Raw genomic sequence first — 16,192 nt, forward strand, 5'->3', positions numbered from 1 at the left:
TGTGTGTGTGTGTGTATGTGTATGTATGTATATATGTGTATCTACATATAACCATTTAGTATATAGAGAGGTATATATGTATCATACATGCATATGCATTTTATTTACTGTATAATTCATAAGGGTATTTCTCTGTTTATGGTACGCTCACAGTCTGAAGAGAAGTCCCCGCCTGCCTTTCTGTGAGATCATCCTGGCGTTCTTTAAGAAAAATTTCAAGCTGGTGCTGAAAGACAGTGCTCAGTGGAGTCTTGAATGGTGATTTCCTGAGACTACCCACCACCCGGTAACCACACGCGAGACTCGCAGGCCTGCCTTTGGGAAGCACCTGAACTACATCACATCTTGATACCGTACAAATTCCTCCTGTGTGTACTCTAAGGCCCTTTACACCTGAAATCAGATTTCGAAGCTAATACTCCATCCACAGTTCAAGGGTGTTTTCCTGGAAATTCATGCCATGCTGCTTCTCTCCTGGAAGTCTGTGACCTCTGTCCTTCCACCTATTCATTTCTCCTCTTGGAAAACCAAACATGCTCTATCTATGTGCAGGCATGAGTTTTCTGGGTGCAGCATGCCGACATTTCCTGTTTGGTCAGTCACACCTGCTTTCCTTCATCTCTGTAAGAGTCAAACATCTTCCTAGCTAATAGTAATCAGACCACCAAAGCTCCTCTGTTCATAATGAGCCTCTTCCCCCATGACACAGCTTCTGAATTCTTTGTAAGTTCCCCTTGGCCTTCCCCTGCCTATTGAGCAGATTGTCTACTGCTGTTCCTGCAGCTGCAAAGGGATATTATTGATTCCAAAGCCAGGAGACAACAAAGAACTTTCCAAAGGGCACAGAGCTGGACCAACACTCTGCCACCACCCCAGCACCTTACCTTTCCACTGCTCGAGGCCGGAAGTATAAAGCCAAAGAGGCCCTAAAGACTTCTCTTTAATGTGTGTGAACAAGTCCTGCAGAGAAATTGTATCCAATTTAAAATGTACAGTTCAACCTTGGGGTTACAAACAAGAGTCAGAAAGTCATGAGCTGCCTGCGCACAGTCTGCATTCAGAGACAGGTGAAAAGGCATGTGTTCTCCCTACAAGGCATGGAGGACTGCAGCTTACTCTCTTCCTCTGTACCATGTTCCATTTTGTAAACATGTTTTCTACCATGCATTTTAGCATCCGCCAGGATTAAAATTCCTTCCTGTCGTTCTTTCTTCAGAAAGGGGTTCCAATCTAGATACTAAGTCTTCCCATCTGGTGTATGGGGAAGGATACTGTTGGCAAGATGTTTTCTGAACTCAAGCATAGCTTCTCAGTTCCCACACAGGTTATCCATCCCCCTCCCTTGCATATAAAGAAAAATCGTCTGCCCAACTGCAAATCAAATTCCCAGACTCCACAAGGATGCCAGAAATCCTTCTGTTTAGCAGCTCATTACATGAGGGTACAGAAGCCTAACCCTCAATCAAGTCATGGGCCAAGACTGCATAGCTCCTTGTGATCTGGTGGTCCCCTATGCAAGTAGCATATTAATGGGACATTTGTACTCTCGGGTGGATGGTGACTTGGCCTAATGATCCTTCCTTCTAAAATAAGAATGTCTCTGTCCCCATCTCTCAGGATTCTCCAGCGTGTAATGTGGTCCCAGATTTTGCAATGGTTCTTTCAAAAAGATGCACCAGACAAATTAATAAGTAGCAATCTCCAACTCATCAAATCTAAGCATTTGTGCTTGTTATGATATATATCTACCTTGAAAGAGGAGACTGTATTAGACCAGCCTGTGGCAATCTCAAAACAAGAGAGCCTGTCTTGATCAGTGATTGATGTGGGAGGGCAGCAGCAGCCCTGGGTAGGGTGGCCTGAGTTGTATAGGAAAGCCAGGTGAGCATGAGCCCAAGAGTGAGGCAGTAAGCAGCATTCCTCCATGGTTCTGCTTTCGATCCCTGCCTTGGCTTCCCTTGATGATGGACTGTACCTGTAAGAGGAAGAAACAAATCTTCTCCTCTTATAAGTTGCTTGGGTCATGGTTTATCATGGTAACAAACGGCCAACAAGAGTGCCTTGCCTCTTTACACTGAATGCCTTTATAGCAGGTTTACCTTTTTGTATAAAAAAATAAGCACTTCTCAGGGAAAGCTAAAAATACGTATCACTTAGAGATAACTAATTAACTGTATGAGTATATGAGTCTATCATTTGTCTATCTATCTATCTCATCTATGTAATATGTTGGTAGTTCCTAAATAGGCCCTTTACTAAGTACAGAATAAATACTTTTAACTTTGCCATGTGTGTTTACACTGTTACATTACCATAGGTTCCCTAGGCCTCAGTTTTACCCATGAAAAACCTGACGTGGCAAAACCCTTCAGATTTCTCTGAGTGTCTCTTCATTCCTTTAGGATGATTGAACCCCTTCCCACTGTGATGAGCAATCGTTAGATTGCTCTTAGATGCCCCACAAGATGAAGTGTGTGAAATATGAGGAGTATATATCACAAAATTCCTCATACAGTGATTGCTCAGTAGTTAGAGGGAATAGCATTTCCTGTGAGCCAGGTACTGTAAGCTCTGAACTGCCAGTCACCTGATTTGTCCAACCCTTGAAGAAGTTTATTTATTTATCTATTTAGTATTTATTTGTTTATTTTTTGAGACAAGGTTTTATACATTTCAAGCTGGCCTCAAATCCCCTGGGTAGCCTAGGGTGGCCTGGATGCTCTAGTCTTCCTGAATGCTAGGGTTACAGGTATGATCCATCACACGAAGCTTACATATTTAAATCATGGATCAAAACCTTAATCCTATGAAGGCTTGTTAGATGCCCCAGTGTAGGGGAATCGAGGGCCGGAGGTGGGAGTGAGTGGGTATGTGGAGGAACACCCTCACAGAAGCAGGGGGAAGGAGGATGTGATAGGGTGTTTCTGGGAGGGAGGGAAACCAGGAAACAGGATAACATTTGAAATGTAAATAAAGAAAATATCCAACTAAAAAAAAGATGCTGTAGGCATTTATACACATAAAAAAAGAAAATATCAAAAGGATAGTATTTTGATTCATAGAAATTACATGAAATGGAGATAGGAAATTCAATATCTATAAATAATGAACTATTGGAATGCACTTTGACTTTTTTAAAAAAATCTGTTGGCTGCCATATAACATAAGTGACCAAATGGATGCCCCAAATACTCTAAGCCCCTATTATTAAAAAAAAATCTGCCCATATAAACTTAACCACTTCTGTAGCATGTGGTTGTTAACATAATCTTTAGTACACAGATCAGTGAGGCCCAGGGAAGGTAAGATATTGACTAATATCATACACCATAGAAATGGTATCCCTGGGTACATTCCCAGGGCTGGGTTTTAGATCTTTGAACCATAGGTCAGGACATTGGTCTTTTGATGAAGTATTTCATTAGTGACTGGGAGAATCTAAATTTAGACCTCTTGCCCTCTTGGGGCTATGCATGTAGCACAGTTGATAGAGTGTTTACCTAGCATAGTAAAGTTCTGGGTTTGAGCCCCAGTACCAAATAAACCAGACATAAATCAAATATTCTCAATATTCAGGAGGTAGATTTAGGAGTATTAGAAGTTCAAGGTCATCCTCTGCTACATGGGGAAATTAAGGTCAGCCTGCAATATATGAGACCCTGTCTCAAAACAGGACAAAATAATATCACTACCAACGGCACAAAACTGTCTGTCCCAGAGAGTTCCTGATCTTCCTCTCTGATGGACTCTTCCTACCTCCCCATTCTATAGGATAGTCTGCTAAACAGAGGGCCACAGTTTGTCCTTACAAAGGAAGCCAACTGAGAACAGGGGACCATAGGACAGGACTAGCTGACTCTGGAGAAAGGGAAGGGCCCCCTGGGAAAGACAACAAACCCCAGAGCCTTCTCATGGGAAAGAGGCCTTACTGGACGCCAGCTCAGTTCCCTGGGGACATGGAGTTCTTAGGCCACAGTCCCAAGCAATTGTCCCATTAAATTTCCTCTGCAAGGGCACTACTATGGCTTCTCCACCTATTACCACTGTCTCCACATGGGTGGATTCTAAACATGTGCTTTTCAAACAGCTTTATTTAGATAGACATCACAAACCATGGAATTTACCAATCCTAAAACATTCATTTCCTCAAAAAGAATGTCTGGGCCCTTTAGCTACCAAGTTCCTGTGCCTCTGTCTTTCCTATTCACCAGCCCTCATCAGGGTGCTTTCTGTTGCCGTGGACTGGGCTACTGGAGTCATTTTCTATAAATCCCACTGGCCCCTCACTTAGCATAGCTTTGCAGTGCTCATTCAAGTACCTTGACTTTAGTCATTTTGTATATGATGTGGGAAGGTTCCGTTTTGTGACTACATCTTGTTTTATAATGTACTACTCTGGAGGTTCTTAGGCATGGACTTCTGTTTTCGTTTATCACAGTACACACATACCTAAGAGGGCAATCTTCTTGGGCTGCTGGGTGTGTCTCTGCATGACCTTTTGGGGATCTGTCAGGCTTTTTCAGAGTGCCTTTGGTACTTCACTGTCTCTCTCGAACTGTCTACTCCCATTCCTTATTCCTGCGCATCTCCAACATACAACATGCTTCTATTTTGTATGAAGTTTTAACTCACGCCAAGTTACTAAATGAAACTAGAAACAGGTATAGTGGTTGCCTCTTTGGGGAAGGGAAGATAAACTAGGAAAAGAACAAACTGCTTTCTAAGTAGAGAATATTCTGTATTGTTGTTTGATGCATTTTGGTAAATATATGGCAAATTCAATTGCATATTTCACTGAATATAAACTTAATACTGAAGGAGAAAAGTTATGGGGTGATGTGCATGCATTTAGTCATCTTGAGACACAACTGGTTGCTTATCTACCTACTTTTCCATAGACACAGGGCCTGTGCCTGGCAGTGAAGGCCAAGTGTAAACAGGCTCTTAATTGGCATGATTAGCCATGTCTCCATAGGAACCTTAATAACACCAGTGGGGAGCAAAAGAGGCTGTTTTCCACTCTGTGAGCAAGGGGCTGCCTGGCAGAAGTCATGGGGCACTGGAGAGCAGGCCCCTGCAGTAGGAAAGGGGCCTTCTTAAAGTCCAGCTGCATTTCCTTTGGAACAAAGCTTAAAAACATTTTTCATCATTTTCTATTACTGAATATACAACAGGTTCTTCATCTTCATCTTGGAGGATAAGAAGACCAATTCTGTTTTGCCCATGTGTTTTCTAAAGTAACTGAAGAGGTAACGCCCACAGACTACAATAGCTCTAATTGTATATATAGCAGAGAAATAGACAGCAAGAAACAACCACAATAGAAATGGTAGGTTTCTTAGAATATGTAAAAAATTTCAGAGATTAGGACTGAGCAATCACTTCTAATTATGCAAGTTAAAAGAAAATAAGCATTATACAATTTTGGATAGAATTGCATTAGTTCTGTCATTTATAGGCTAGAAAAAAATGTATTTGACTAGAAAAAACTATCAGTGTATTATGTACCATAATATAGTTTGCTGACATGAAGTACTGCACATTTATTTTTTTGTTTGTTTTTGTATCTTCATTTTTCACTTATAGCTGATTTCTTCCCCCCAAGAGATCACTCACATACTGCTTATGAATTTGATTATTAAGAAATTATTTGGTTTGTTCTCTCTGACCTCAAGTTCAGTTTTCTTTGCTCTTCTGTCTATGCTAGATTTCTATTTCCCTCTCTATGCTCTGTACTCAGAGCTGGTGTATTCTATGATCTCTTTACATGGGTTTCTGGAGGTAAATCCTGGGCCTTGATATCCTAGGATCTGGGCAAATGGTACATCTTCTCTTTGTCTTGGTTTCCTTCATTGGATGAATGGGACAGCAGACCTCCCTATCCCCAGTATACTTACATATGAGACGTATGTCAGAACACTCCTGGCACCACCCTGGACACATCTGTCAGTTCATTCCCTTTCCCTCCTTGAGTCTGCTGCCCACCTACCTTGGAAAACACCATTTAGCAAGTAGTACAGGTTCTGGTTACTGGCATCTATAACCTCTACAGAGACTAAAAGCATATGCTCATGACCCCCCCCCCCCCAACCGTGTGTGTGTGTGTATGTGTGTGTGTGTGTGTGTAACCAGGTACAGAAAGACAAATATCATGTCTTTTTACTCACAAATTATTATGAAAGTGCTGGTCTCACAGAAGTAGAATATAGAATGGTGTTTACCAGGGGGTAAACTGGAAGAGTGACTAATCTGTGAGATATATATTTTTAAAAAAGACACAAAATTCAATAAGAGGAATAAATTCAGGAGCCTTATGGTATATGGTAATTATAGTTCTTAGTATATTGGAGTCTTGCAAAAATGCTTAGAGAATGGATGTTGTGTTCTTTCCACAAACACGAGAGCCATATGAGGTAACAGGTATGTAAACTAGCTAGATCTCATTTCATAGATAATACACTTCTTAACATTTGTGTCATTCTTGATACATACAATTTGATCTGTCAGATTTATAAAAAGATTAGACAAAACCTATGGCCTCTGGATGAATCATCATTGTTCTCGGGACAAGGGATATTGGTCAGTTGACAGGATGGCCAGTTAACTAATACACATATATGTAGCCTAAAATTTGATCCCTAGCAATGCATAAAACTGAGCATGATAGTATATGCTTAGTAGTATAGCACTAGAGGAGGAGGATCATAGTCCTTGGGCTCACAAATTATTATGAGCTTCAGGCCAGCTAGAGATACCTGAGACCCAGTCTCATACAAAAGAAAACTAGGTGATGGAGATAGTGTCTGTCAGCCACTGATCAAAGGTGGGACTGGTGACAGCAAACATCTAGGCGGCGGCGCTTTGTTATTTCCTCCCTTGGTGCAGATTCCTGGCAGTTTGGCTCAGTCTTTAAACATTGCCCAGTGCTGTGTCGGAAACTTTTCTTGCCAGTCAGGATCTTGAACTTGACCTCAGGTGGGAAGTGAACATTGTTTTCGGAGGATGGAGGTGGAGTTCAACAGACTATGAGTCATGGTTTTGCAACTGTGTTTGTCCTTTTAGAATGGGAGCAGAGTCATGCTTGCTTAGAAGCTACAACACAGCTGGATTTTTGGTCCTCCATTTATTGGGCATGTCCATAATGCATCAGTCATCCTAAATTGCCTCCCCTGGTCCTTTTATTCCTTGTCCTTTCATTGGCAATAGGTTTCAGCCTTCAATTTGCAAGTGATAATCCAGGAAGCTTGCTGGCACGCAGAAATACCTGAGCCTACACTGACAGGGAGAGAATTATGAGGTCCCTTCTTGTCTCTGCACAATGAATTGGTGGTGACTGCAGCGGTCACCTGGAACATCTGGCTTTTCTGGCTCCTCATGACTCCTTTCCTGCTTAAACATTTGATAAACAGTCGTCAGGGTGTGGGGGGAAAACCTTGGTTTCTTCTGGAACCCAGTCTCCCCGCACTTAGCTCTCAGTTCACTTATGCAGCTCACTTCTCTGTTTTCCACAACAGAATCTTCTGCCTGGCTTTCAGAGTCTTCATCATCTAGACTCTTACACCCCTTATCACTGGATTCAGTTATTTTATGTTTCAGCTTCAAGCAGATGCTTTGATCCATAGAACCAACCCTGTTTCCACTAAGGCGTCCATCATTTGTGGCTGCTGCCACTCACTTTCCATCCTGTAGCTCTTTGACATATGGCTTTCAGAGGACTCTCCCCAAAAGCTCTCTTGATCCTGATCTCCTCTTAGCAGACCATGTAGGACCCACACTAGGTTAAATTTTGACAGTCTTGTATTGTGTTATACTTCATCCTTCCTTAGTTACCTAACTTTACTCTTACTGAAGTCTTGACTCCCTGACTAGATTATACACTCCAGGAATGACTTTGATTTGGCAATCTATTCCTATGGTAACTTAGCATTGGTAGGCACTTGAGAAACAAGTTTTCAGAGTTGGTTAGCTTGGTGGTCTGCTAGTTAGGGAGTTAGGTCTGCTAGTTTAAGAATCATATCTCCATTTCTTCTGTAGTCTAGCCCTCTGCCTTCCACCTTCTAGGCCAGGCTTCTTTACTCCATGGCTGACACAGTTCAAATGTGATTTGGTACAGTTGTGTACAATGACTAAATTAGGGCAATTGGCCTTTCCAACTAACCATCACTTGAGGAAACCAATGTGTAAGTCAATGCAGGACATACTGAACTATAGCCTTTTCCTCGTTGTCAAGTTGACTTAGATTTAGAATCACTTGTGAGATACAGCTCTGGGTGTATCTGTTCAAAGGATTTTTTGTTGTTGTGTTGATAATCATGTTCATGTATATAATACATTTTTATTGCCCGTGACTCCGTCTTCTTTCATCTTCTTCCGATCCCCATGAACTCTCCTCCCACCTGACAGGTTCTTCCCCCAAGTTTATGATTTTGCTGTTTTCTTTTGTGGTACCCTGAGTTTTATCTTGGACATCTGAGTAACCACAGGTACGGAACTATCATGTGCTGTTGGTTGACCAATAGGTAGTCATTTGATTCTCTTCCCTGAGAATCCAGAGGTGGATCTCATGAGACCCCACTGCATCCATCAATAGCTGCCTACAGGTCCTGTCTTGTACAGAATCAGAGCAGGCATCCCCAGCTGTTGTGAGATGATTATAAGGACATTTTCTGATCCTTCTTCCTACCTCTTAATGTTCTTTCTCACCATCTTTCAACCTTACCCCAGGGAGGACCAAAGTTCTAATCAATGAACTATTTCAATCCATAGTAATTTAGTTTGAGTGCTTTGGGTACCCTGGATTCTTAGGAGTGACCTACCTTTATCTGCCATTGGCCTTGGCTAACATTCTTCTCCTGTCTTCTTCTATTCCCTGTTAGTGGATGCTGGCTGACTGAGTCTAGTCTTATGATGAGCACTCTATCCCTTAGCTGGGGGCTGTGGGAGCATCTTTCTGGTGTAGAGTCTACAATGAGATGAATGAGTCATAACTTGCAGCCACCTTTCATTTCATGAGTGTTGTCATACTCTTTTCCAAAATGACTGTACTAACTTACACTTCTATCAGCCATGCTCAGTGGTTTCTGTTTCCCTTATGGCCCCACCAGCACCTGGTATGATAAGATGTGCTTTTACCACCATGATCATGTCAGGACGTTGGGTTGGTTCTTGTGTTGCACATCTTACTTGCCAAAGGAAAAAAATCTCTAGTGAAAAGAGATATCAAGTAGGCAGACTACCTTTTATTGAGAAGACCAACCTTTCCAGAATGTCACTGTAGAATTCGCCTATTCTGTGTTATTGTGTAGCTTGTGCTGGGGGTCCTACCAAACAGTCCCCATCATGATGGGATTGTTGTGGATGCTGGATGCCAGGGTTCACTTTTATGACTATCCCTCTCTGGCTTAAACCTATAAAGAACTGGGACTATTTTAATGAACAATTGGTCAGAGGATGACTGGATACTCAGCAACCAATAGTCTACAACAGTTGTCCACTCTGGCCAACTTCTGAGATGCACACTGTGCCACCAATCTTCCTCAGATCTGTATGACTAACCATTTTCAGAGTTCAGAAGCGAGATGTCAATGGGTCCTTGCCCATTACCATGTGGGATTAGATCTGTCTTGCTCATTTGAGAAAGCTGATGTTCTTTAGAATTTCTTTATACCAGTCAGACATAAGACCTGTCCCACCGTAGCTGTTTAAGCTGAGTTTTCTGCATGCTCCCAGTGAGAGAATGCAACATAAAGTTTCAAGGGCAGAATACCACACAACTCTGGCTCTGTGCCACAGCAGGTGGGGAGGAACACCTGTCAGGGGCTAGGATCTCTGCAGGTAGCTGCTTCCACTTCCTACCTACCACATGAATACTCTGGTAATCCTTGCATTTTCTGTCTGACCAAAGGGGAAAACCACTAATTTTTAAGTGATACCCAATTGTTAAAATTTGTTGAGTACTTGCTCTCTGCCAGGTGGCTTGGTGACTGTTTCACTCCCATGTTCTCATAGAAGTCTCCAGACAATCCTCTAAGAGTCTGTACGTGTCACGGCAAAACCTAGATTCCAATAAGAAACCTGCTTCCAGACTGCGAATCTGCTTCAGGGGCAGAGTGCTTGCTTGGCAAAGCCCAGTTAAAAAGAATTTCACTTCTGGCATTTATTAGCAGGGTAGCTTTAAGCAAGTAACCTCACAGAGATATCCCTTGGCTTTATTTGTACACCACAGATGATAGTGGTGTGTTTCAAGTACTCAGTGGGTTAATACTGTAAATGATTTAAAATACATCCAAATATTAGACGCTTTTTACCATCTTTTAAAAAATGGGAGAAACTGAAAGTCTCAGAGGAATCAACTTACCAAATACCATACAGCTCTGATTATCAGAGCCACAATTAAGCCCCAGAGCGCCTGGTTCCAGAGATGGGCTTTTTTTTTTTTTTTTTCATTTTTTTTTATTTTAGATATTTTCTTTATTTACATGCGAATTTCTCCTTTCCCAGTTTCCCCTCCAAAAAACAAAAAAACAAACAAAAACAAACCCCTGTTGCCTCCCCCCTCCCCATGCCTGCCACCCCACCCTCTCCCACTTTATGGGCTTTTAAGCATCCTGTTGACCCTGGTTCTCAAGAAGTTAAGTATTCCAGGGACTGACTCTCCACCATACTTTTACACACACACACACACACACACACACAAACTCTGCCATTGACCATGAAGATTAATGCCTCCAAGACCTGCTTAACTTCTGATGATCACCTGATACAGAACCATATATCTGGGGGAAGACTCATATCAGGCACAGGAATACCCATTAAAAACCTCTGTGCCCCCGGACGGACAGTGGTGGCACTTGTCTTTAATCCCAGCACTTGGGAGGCAGAGGCAGGCAGATTTCTGAGTTCGAGGCCAACCTGGTCTACAGAGTGAGTTCCAGGATAGCCAGGGCTACACAGAGAAACCCTGTCTTGGAAAAACAAAAACAAAAACAAAAAGCAAACAAACAAACAAAAAAAAACCTCATTCTGTGCCAAGCTGGATTCTGTAAGTACAAGGCTCCAAGGATGCTGCTGGTTCACAGGCTTATTCTGAGTGTCAAGGAAGACCCTGGGCCCTCTACTCAACACTCATCACATAGTGTCTAACACTTTCTAGAGCATCAAGTGATTGTATACACAACTCAACTTCCTCAGTATCCTGCAATATGTAGGTGATAACAGTACTCCTGTTTTAATTTTTCAGATGAGAAGCATTGACTTAAGAGATGCCAAGTAACTCAGCAGATATCATGCAGATGATAAATAACAAAGATGGAAGCCTTCACACTGGAGACAATTCTATAAGACAGCTGAGTTCTCTAGAGCTGATAGGTAAGTATGTACCTGTCAGAATGCAATGTGCTCAGAGATGATAATAAATGAAGTGTTGGATGGCCAGTGTCTTTTTTTTCTCTTGACCTTCTAAGCCTGGATTCCTTTTTCAGACATTTTTTTTCTCCCCTGTAGGAGACAGACTTGCGCGGGTGATAGATCCAGACGTGAATTTGGCCCTAAGAGGATGGAACGCTCTGCAGAAGACATAGAAGGCTCCTGAAACTTGGGAAGGTGCCTAGAAATGCAGAGAAGAGTGAAGAAGGCATTTTCCCTCCACTGCCTAGGAAGCTCCCACCATATTCAAAGCTTTCTATGAGGCTCCGGTCATTGGCTGAGCTGTTCTCTTTCAATTTCGTTGGATGGAAATTAGTCTGGAAATTTTACTTTCAATTAAACTCACTTGTTGAACTGCCTCCATCTTCAAAGGATCCCATTAGGGTAATTATAGCCATTGCTACAAGGCATTATTTGCACTCAATTTCAGCTTTTAGGCAATTCAGTTCAAATGTTTTATGTTTTTTACTATTTGGAAGTGTGTATAGCCATCATTTTCTTACACTGCAGAGTTCCTGTGAGCTGATCTTAGAAACTCAAATCAAAGCCGCAGTTTTGACGGTGGCCATCCCTGGCCTAGCCTAGTGTCTCTGACCTTACATGCTACTAAAAACAACCAACAACACAATGCTATATGTACAAAGCAGGAAAGCAAACCCCTTCTTTATAGGATCAAATGTTTGGAAACTGCAAACTGTCCTTTATATCATGGTATCTCTTGGTAAATTAACTAAAGCCAAAGGCAATGGGAATTCCTTCCAAATTGCACAAATTTGTTCTTCTGCTAACTGTTGGTCATAATTATGGTACTTCAAGATGGCAGCCATGATGGAGTTTAGTGGAGACCCTGTTTTGATTTCCCATGAAATGGAAAAACTTTTTTTTTCATCTTTTTTTTGTGTATGCAAGTATATGTGTATACATGTGAGATACACACACATAGACACACACGCATATACACATACACACACACACATGCACTCACATGTCACAATACAGATAAGATCAAAAGATAGCTTTCTGGGGTTGGTTTGCTCCTTTTACTGTGGGTTCTGGAATACAGCTCAGGTCATTAGGTGTGAAGTCAAGTATATTACCCTCTGAGCCATCTTTGGCCTGAGATCACTTTTTTTGTATTCTTAAGTCTATCCTCTTTAATTCTTGAGTCACACACAGGTAGCCTAGCTCATGCTTCCCAACACACTCTATTTCCCCAAAAGTTTAGACCTCAGCTTGTGGACCAGGACTGTACTGTCAACCATCACATTCCTACCTCAGAGTAGGAGCTTGCATGATGAATAGATAGATGGATGAATGAATCCTCAAAGTACGACTTCTGTTTTCTCCTTTTTAAAGTCAGTATTTTATTTTAATCAATACTGAATGATTGCATTCATCTTAGAGTAATAAACCCACAACTTTTTCAAGAAGGTGCAGGTGCTTTTAATGCATCTTTCCTGACCACTACCTCATCCTCATCTCTGCATAGGGAATAATTTGCCACCATTCTGGAGCACATCTTTGGAGACCTTTCTTTTATGTTTATGCATACATCCTCATGGAGAACTGCTTACTTGTGAACAGATTGCTTGCTATATATGTTTTCCATGAAGCAGTCTGTCAAGCCTGATGACATATAGGAGCCTCTTTTTTTTTTTTTTTAGCTGTTACAAACTATTACCATGCTAACTGAACTTGCCATCTCTGATCCGAACCAAAACAAATTATATATTTGTAGGTATGCATGCATGTGTGTGCCGTGCATGGAGACTCCAGATGCTAATCATAGGTGCTATTTCTCAAGCACTGTTGATTTTGTGTGTTTTGTGACAGGTTTCCCATTGGCTTGGAATTTGCCAATTAGGTTATGCTGGCTGGCCAGAAAGCTGCAGAGATTCTCTTGTCTTGGTCTCCCGGGATTAAAGTAAGTACCACCATATATCTCTATCTATCTATCTATTTATCTATCCATCTATCTATCCCCATGGTTTCTGATGATCAAACTTAAGTTGTTACATTTGTAATGGCAAGGGTTTATCAACTGAGGTATTACCCTAGTTGCTCAAAACAAAATTTTTTATCTGTTTTTTTAGTCACTCTATTTCCTTTTTATAACTTGACCAGCTTGCCACAGTGTATTTTATAGTAGCCGCACCACATTTCATCAAAATCAGCCAGCTGCTTCGGGGGTTATGCCAAAGCACACAGAATTAGGCAAACTTCTGAGGCTTGCCAGAGAGACCAAATATCACTTGTCCTAAATCTAGGACATTTGTCCCCAAGTATTCTATGATAGTGAATAGCAAGTGAGTAACCTATGATAACTTCCACTCCCTAGACCACATATTTTCATCAGTATAGTGGTCTCAAGGAACCTTTTGAAAATATTAAGCAGAATAATCGAACTTCTATATTGTCACTGGGGTTCCCACACAGAATATGTCAGTAACTGTCCTTCCACTATGTATTGGAATGAGGAAAGTTACCCCAGCCCACTACTTAGCTGACACAAGTGCCACAAGCATCTACTCTCAGCCCCAGCCGAGTGCCTCTATACTCTACTCTTCTTTCCAAATATTTTGCCATCATTTATAAAGAAGTTTTGTTTGGTTTGTTTAGTTTTGGCAAACCTGCATTTTATTCTGGTTACTCTCATTTCTATCCTACCTTATATGTCTCCCCTCCTTGTCACCACCCTCCTTCCTTCCTGTAACTCCTTTCTCAAATTTATGTCCTTTTGTTTGGCTAGTAACCCACTCTGTTGAAACAAGTCTGTCTTTCTGTCTGTGTAACCACAAATTTCCTAACTATCCACTGGAGCCTGGTGGACCCACTTGTATGTACATGATGGAATACAATGTCTGCTCTTCTGGCATCTACCAGTGTCCAATATTTCAGTAGGGTAGGATATGGTCCGTGGAGTCTCTCATCTGTCCATGATTGACTGATGATATGCCCAGTTTTGTAAGGTCCAGAGTAGGCAACCATAGCAGCTGTGAGTCATGATTGCAATGTCTATGTCATGCCCGAACAATAGCATTCACAGCTTTTTTCTGTATCTTCTGGCTTTACATTCTTCTCATGCCATCTTCTGGGACATTCTCTGAGCCTTGGGGGGGCAATATTGTAGTTCTACTGAGTACTCAACAATTATGTATTCTCAGTACCCTCTGAAACCAAGAATCTCTGTATTTACCACAGTTCATTGCAAAGAGAAATTTCTTTGATTAAGGCCAGGCATACCATTTGCCTATTAGTGTGTGTGTATGGGCACATGCATGGCTCCATATCACTTTAGTAAAATAACTGTAGTAGAATTTCCTGTAGCCTAAGACCTGAGTGCTATGGACCTTCTGTGAAGCAGGTTTCAAGTGCAGTCAGGGAGTAGTTGGTTCCCACTGGATTAGTCATCGGGCAGATTCCTAGGGGTCACAGATGGTAAAAGACCTGCCTTTTCTTTCTCAGCACCTAGCAGAGCACCCTTTCACAGCACAATGACAGACACCCAACAGAAAGCAAGTTTAACCTCACTTCCAGCTTGATTCCTCTTTATCCCATAACTGAGGTGTGTAATGTCTTCAGCAATGGTATTAACTACTTCTGGTGAGCAGCCAGTAGCAATGTCAAGAGCTTCCTTAACGAGCAGCACATAGTGATGGAGCTCACATCTGTCATGGTGCTTTTAACAACTCATTGCTTTTAAAGCAGTCATTTTTTTAAACTGGATTTTGAATTGACTTACAAAGTGGTAGGTTTCCATATGTTTTCTGCATACACTTATTTCCATTAATTCTCACCTCTCCTGTCTCTTCATTCCCCCATGTCCCAGCCCACCTTTGCTTAAATCTTCCTATACTTGCTGTTCCCCCATTCTACTTTCATATTGCCTGTGCTCTGCTAGTCGCCCTCTCAAGTCTTTCTCCCACTTCTGGCTTTCATCGTCACTCCATATTAAGCACACAAATGTAAAGATTCAAAGACCGGACCCATATGTGCCTGGTATGGTGAAGGGTAAAATGTCTGGCAAAATAACATCAGAAATTTAAAACCACACCCACTGGGAATATTTCACGTCCTGTTTCAAGTCTCCCCTCACTTGCTGATAGGTCATCTCATGAGTCTATGACAAGACTTGAGAGACCACGAAAGCTCAAGAGGTCTTGTTTCACAAGAGAATTGTCAGGTGTTCTAGGCCCTTATGACACATCCCAAGCCCTTCATAGAGCCACAAGAATGGTTCAGAGGAAATTCTAAACCACTATGACTCATGGGTAGGCTTTTCTATCCTGAAACTTAAGCTATGGGGTATTCCCCTTCCATGTAGCTCAGGGCCACAAGGGTCACTGGCAGTTCTTCATATGCCTATGGTGGGTTTCCTTCTCAGGAAAGGTTTGCCTTGCCGTGTGTCAGGCAAACTCTGGCCCTTAGTCTGTAGATGATGTGGTTATAAGTGAGAGTTCATACTGAGGAGGAAGGAAAGGTACATAGTAATTGTAACTCTGTATTATCCGAGGGTTCTGTGTGCCTCCACTCCTGTGTGTTCCATGGATTGAGCAGATTTCTATAGTAATGAGCCCATACATTTCTCTGTATACAGATGCTATGAACACTTTTTCCATTCTCTGCTTCCTACCAATTGGGTACACTGGGAAGGGTTTTTTGCGTATGACTCCTTTAATATGTCCTTTGATGAGTTGAGAAGGGCCACTTGATATTTTGTAGTCTAGATGAGCTAGGGTTGACCCATCCTCCACCTTCAAGGAGTGAA

At 41.8% G+C, this 16,192-nt stretch overlaps 1 long non-coding RNA gene across 8 annotated transcripts in view; it reads left to right on the plus strand.

Annotated features, from left to right (window-relative positions):
- The window catches only part of LOC116082619, a 214,574-nt gene that overhangs the window by 195,410 nt on the left and 2,972 nt on the right, over window positions 1–16,192 (plus strand). For all 8 annotated transcript variants that reach the window (XR_004115366.1, XR_004115369.1, XR_004115370.1 and 5 more), the window contains 4 exons: window positions 154–286; window positions 11,240–11,367; window positions 11,503–11,808; window positions 13,258–13,348. This is a non-coding gene — a long non-coding RNA (uncharacterized LOC116082619). The remainder of the gene's footprint in view (window positions 1–153; window positions 287–11,239; window positions 11,368–11,502; window positions 11,809–13,257; window positions 13,349–16,192) is intronic.

The sequence above is a fragment of the Mastomys coucha genome, unplaced genomic scaffold (assembly GCF_008632895.1).
Source record: "Mastomys coucha isolate ucsf_1 unplaced genomic scaffold, UCSF_Mcou_1 pScaffold7, whole genome shotgun sequence".
In the NCBI taxonomy this organism is placed as follows: domain Eukaryota; kingdom Metazoa; phylum Chordata; class Mammalia; order Rodentia; family Muridae; genus Mastomys; species Mastomys coucha.